Here is a 6,232-nt window from a genome sequence, read left to right as displayed (position 1 = left end):
ATACTATTAGAAAGAGAGTTGTAAAAGGGGGAGGGTCCACGTGGGGTGCTTGCCTGGGCGCTAAGTACAAATGGGGTGCCGAACAAGCAAAACATAAAAATTGAAAAGCGTTAACGTCGTGGTGCCCTGTGAAATTACTGTCACCCTATTAAATTAAAGTTATTGTCAGTTTGCAAAGTTATAGCTTTAGTAAAAATTGTCTATCTCTTTGTATCTAGTCGGTTCCCTGACATAATGACATGTTTAATTTTATTCAAGAAGTGTAAGCAGGCCCGTAGCTAGAGGGGGCCAGGGGGCAACTGCCCCCCCCCCCCTGAGAGCCTGCTTTGTTGCCCCCCTGTGAAAAATACAGAACACTTGGAATTCTCACTAATCCTTAGAATTACTCTAGCAAGATAACAAATACACTTATTGATTTTGTGATTTATGAAGGTGTGTGGGATTCAGTATAATGTCGTATCAGGATTGGGGGGGGGGGGATTTCCCTTTTTGGTAATAGTGATTCATGTGGTAGAGAGAGGGAGTGGATATTTGATATTTGTTACTTAGCGTTGCTTTTCTGCCACTTATAGCTAATCGCAACAATGAATGATGACGTGAAATTGATGAAGAGACACTCATAAACAGTGCCGCAACCACAGGACGGCAGGGGGCATTGTCCTCCACCCACCCTCCCGACCTTCGTCAGGGAGTCGATTCTAGGGGAAGCAAACATTGAAGTAAAAAAAAAAACAAGACTAGGATAATCTAAGAATAGCAGAACAATTTTATACTCATGATGGAATTAGTTTTTACGAGTACCTTGCCTTTTTCTTCGAGACGGCCAAGGGCACTTGCAAGGGGCAATTGTCCCCCTCTCGATTTCAAATTTTATACAAATAAAAATACATTTCGTAAAATTTTCTTGCTCGCTTCGCTCGCAATATTTTCTATTCTTATAGTCCAAGTTCAGAGCTATAGCTATGGGGCGGTGGGAGTCGGCTCTGGGAGCCAAACGATCTATATGAAAAAAAAATAATGTTAAAGAGAATGCCATGGCACCCCGTAAAATTATTTACACCCTATTAAAACAATTTCTTTCTATGAAACTTAATATCAAATATTAATGATGACACTGTAATCCAAGAAGTCATTGATCAATCAAGGGATTCCTATTTGTTTGTCAGGTGTCAAAACATGTATTTCAACTATAATATAATACAATTCAGACAATATTTTGCAAAATGGTTAACGTAACCAGTAGGCAAACATTATCAGTAGTGATGCAAGAGTCTCCCCTTTGAAGGAAATATCGTGGACTAAGGGACTCATGTTAGCAAGTACAAAAAAAAAATGTATTACAAATTTTTACACAATTCATCAAAGTGTAGATAATATGTAACCATTATTATTTAATTAATTTGATTTTTCTTGCATAACACAACACAATGGTGTTATTGGATTCTCGTGAGATTCCTTTGTGAGGAAAAATCTTGCATACGGGAAACTAGAGGGAATCATTATGAAGCATGATTTATAAAGGGCTCCCTTAATCAGTTCTGCAGATAGGCCCATTAATCGTCTATTAACATTATCAACCTGTAAATATCAAGTAGGTACAGTCCTTATTAGCCTATTTATGTTAAACTTTATATTCTTTGGCAATCTGGAAAGGTCATTATCGAAAAAATGCCATTTGATGTTGCTCGAAGTTTTTTTTGTCCGTTGCAGTTTCAAGATATCATCCTTTTTCTGTTACTTATCTCTTTTGGGGGAGATGTCAAGTGCCTCTGTGTACCCTGCTATATCTGCCAATGCGACACAATATATTAAAAATTTCCCTCCCCCCCCCCCTACAAAGAATTCCTGGCTATGGGCCTGACTGTGTAAGGAATTAAACATAAAATAAATTTAATTTACATTAAGTCCTAAATTTATATCTGACCATAGGCGCACCAGTGATGGCACGACGGCGCTTGCCACTGCCTGCTGGAAAACGTGGAGGGAGAAAATTTGTTTGATACATTGTGCTCTTTGTGTTGGACAGTGAAATAAAAGCTATTCAATTTTCAAATAATTGAAAATAAAGCATTGCCCCAATTTAGAAGTGAAAATTCCTTGCCTTCCTTTTGCAGTTAACATGCCATGCGTTTATTTGTACATGTTATTTCGTTTCCTTTTAAGGCAAAGAGGTACGTGACTCCTAATTCCCTAGAGTCTCTCATTTAGTATTTGAAAGATAAACTCTCAAAAGATCCAAGCGTATTTTCCAAAGTTTTGTAAGCGTATAATTCATATGCATATTATTAATTAAACATAGCGACAGTATCCCATGATGTTTACTCTTTACAATCTTGCTTTGCTCGTTCGGCGTCCTCTTTACCTCACCACATGCCCCCTGCCCCCTCCTGTTCTAACAGTTAGAAAATATGCATGCATAATTTTAATAGTTCTAACTATTCTATGGTTCTATGTAGCGAGTGAGTTCCAAATTCTGCTGTTTAAACGATGATTCACAAACTGAAGTAAAGTAATGAAACTCGAAGAGCATGGCCATGAAGACGTTAAATATAGTGGGAAGTTGGGATGAACGTTTGATATGTACTTGATATTGCTTTTGAACGAAATCGGTCAAGGATTTTCATATTGAAGTCTTCAACGAACAAGCAAAGCAAGATTGCAAAGAGTAAACATCATGGGATACTGTCGCTATGTTTAACTAATAGTATGCATAACCATTTTGCAAAGAAATAGTTCTAAAAATTTTCTTGCTCGCTTCGCTGGCAGTGTCATAATTTATTTAAGTCATATTATATCTGCATTTATTACTACTGCTTCAGACAGGCAAGTGCGCTCACACCCATGCAATGCATTCTCACTGATATTTCAATTGGACACCCCCAAGTTGAACTCCGAGTTACACCTACGGCAAGAACGATACAAATACAGTTAAAATATTGCGCAAGTGTTCCTAATTTCTTTATAACTAGCTTAAGAATTGCATGAAATGATTCCTGGTAATAATATGTTAACATTTTGTGTTTTTTTAATGTCATCCCTTGTGTTTTGTCTAACGATTGATTACATCTAGTACTGAACATTATCGGAATGAAAGCAATACTCGAAACGTTAAACTGCAATGCCAACATTAATCTATTTTCCATCTTTTCCTGTATTTGACATCTTTTTTCTTCTGAAATGTTACATGAAGGGAAGGGAGGGGGGTTAATCTCTAGAAACATCCATGAACAAATTGAATTAGGGCGAACATTTTTAAAACGATCCAAAATATGCACCTAACTTGCCCAAACTTACACCCCCCAAAATTTTCCAACACCCCCCCAAGGGAAAAATCCTGGATAAACCCCTGGTGCCTGTACTACTTGTAATAGGTTCCGAGAGCGACATTATTAATTTGATTTGATTTACTTAATTTTATTTGACTTTTCTGTCACTTTTGGCTAATTGCGAAGATGGGAATGAGTGATGATATGATGAAATTGATGGATAGACATTCGCAAAATCCATGTCCAGGCCGGGATTTGAACCCGGGTTCCCTGGCGTCGTAGCGCGATATGCTAACCACTCCACAATGGGAGCCGGCGCGAAATTTTTAAGTAACACTCGCGGAACACACTATTGCATAACTATCAAACATAAGGGCTGGACTTCACAGCGCGCTACGACGCCAGGGGTCCCGGGTTCGAATCCCGGCCCGGGCATAGGTGTTTGTAAGTGTCCCTTCATCAATTTCATCATATCATCATCCATCCACATCTTTGCGATTAGCCAAAGGTAGCAGAAAAGCGAAGTAAAATAAACCAACATTTAATCAATCAATAAGGGTCATATTGAATCGTCTCACAACTGTTCTTCGTGGCGTACGAGTACAATTATCTTACACCGCCCTTGTTACGAAAACGCTGAATTGAAAGTGACTCAGACTCGCAATATTCGTAAACGCTCATGACAATGAAGAGCCATTGTTCATATTCAGCCAAATTTGACACCCATAGCTTAACAAGACCCAACTCAGCGGCGTTCAAAACAAGTTGGCAAATAAAAAAGCAGACGGAACACTGAAGGAAAAAGAAGGGTCATGGTGTGTGTGTGTAGAGACACGCTGTTTCCCTTGTTTCTTCGAGAAACGATATCTCCGGCTGTAGGCGACGGAAATGCATGGGACTTGGACAGTCAGGTTCATAATGTCGTGTCCCATGCAATCATGGACCTTAAAGTGGTGAGTTTTATAAAGAACTTCTTGCGCGCAAAAAAAATTACAGAACACGGCGCTTAACTTGCTCGCCGCAGTTTTCTAACTGTACAACGTTGCACTCCTGCTATTGGCTGGTCGCCAAGGACACGCTCTCCGTAACTCCGCCCGATATCGCTTGTAAAACCGTGCGTCGTATAGTACAAAATAAAGTATATATATATATATATATATATATATATATATATATATATAATGAGTAAATATGGTGTAATTACATATGATAAAATTAGAGAAATCATTAGTTAATTTCTAGACCTGGATTTTCTAAAAATTCAGTTAGACTATACAGTGCTTTGTTTAGCAAATAGTCTTTTATAGCTTTGTCTGTTTAATTTGGGGTGTGAGTATTTTAATATTGTTTGGGAGATTATTATAATACCATATTCCAGAATTCAGTGGTGTGTTTTTTGATAACTGCAGTCTGTTTTGTTTTAGGTGGTAGTCATTTTTGCTTCTACTGTTATGGTCATGTATTTGGTAATTTTTGGTCACTAGACCAGTATTTAAAACAAATAAGATGACTTTATATATGTATAGAGAGAAAACAATCATTATTCGTTGGTCTTTAATAGTTTCTTTACAGGAAGTTCTATAACCTAATTTAAACATAATTCTCAATGCCCTATTCTGGAGATTTTAATATGAGAAGCTCTCCCCCATGCTACAATACCATATTCAATATCAGGGTAAATAAGTATATAATAGATAGTTTTATTGATTTCAGTTACGTTATAATGTGCTAGCTGTTTCAAAAGATAAAGATTTGTGGCTAGTTTACGACATATATTGTCAATCTGCTCGTCCCATGTTCCCAGATAGCACGTAAGTTAACTGCAAGTTAAATCAAATGTCGATTTAACTTGCAGTTAACTTACATGCTATCTGGGTTAAATCATTGTCTATGATAACACCCAATACTTTGGTAGAATATTCTCCTATTTCTATATTATCAATGAAGGTAGTTTGTGGGACATTTTTGTTGTTTTTACTTGGATTAAAGGTCATAAATTATTTGGTTAATTTTTACAAAAGTATTAATTTCAAGATTGGCAATATCTTTGTCATCAATCAAAACTGTTGTATCATCTGCATTAGTAATTACTCTCGTATCTTGATATTCAGGGATGTCATTAATGTATAAGATAATAGCAATGGTCCTAAAATTGATCCCTGAGGAACACCACTAATAATACTTCTCGTATTAGAGGTGTAATCAGTGAGAGTTCCAAGTATATTAAAACGTATTTGTGTATATTGCATTCTTTCCTGTAGATATGTTTGTATTAATAAATGTGGAATCCCTCTTATTCCATAGCTATAGAGTTTGTCCATCAGAATTTTATGGAATACTGCATTAACAATTTCATGATTTTCCAACGATTCAGATATGTAATTAATGATTTGAGCAAGAGCTGTATTTATAGATTTACCTGAGAGAAATCCATGCTGGCTGGCATTTAGTTAATACATTGAATTTGTTGCAAAAATTGAGTATATTTTTAAATATAATTGTTTCAAGAATCTTTGAGAATGTTGAAGTAAGTGAAATAGGTCTGTAGTTCACAATATTATTTTTATTTCCCTTTTTATGAATAGGTACAACTTTGTTAGTTTTCAATATTCTAGGAAAGATTCCAGTTCTGATTGAGGAATTCACTGCATGAAGCAATGGTTTCTCAAAAAATTGTGAACAGGTCTTTAAAAAATCATGTGACCATTCATCTGGACCATAAGTCCTCTTATTTTTTATTCCTCTTACGACTTCATTAAGTTCGCTTATTGTTAACTCAGATATAAGTATACTATTTAACATTTAACAAAGTGCATTGTAAGAGTATAATATTTAGTTTTCTGAGTAAATAGTCCTCAATTATTCGTTCAGAACGTTGCTTTCACCTGAAGAACGTTTCAAATGTTATATGACATTGGAAAATACGTAAATAATATTGATTAAAGTAAAATCCAATCTTTACCGTT

The sequence above is a fragment of the Lepisma saccharinum genome, chromosome 2, assembly GCF_977018435.1.
Source record: "Lepisma saccharinum chromosome 2, izLepSacc3.1, whole genome shotgun sequence".
Taxonomy (NCBI): domain Eukaryota; kingdom Metazoa; phylum Arthropoda; class Insecta; order Zygentoma; family Lepismatidae; genus Lepisma; species Lepisma saccharinum.
The sequence above is the reverse complement of the archived record's forward strand: the minus strand, read 5'-3'. Positions refer to the sequence as shown.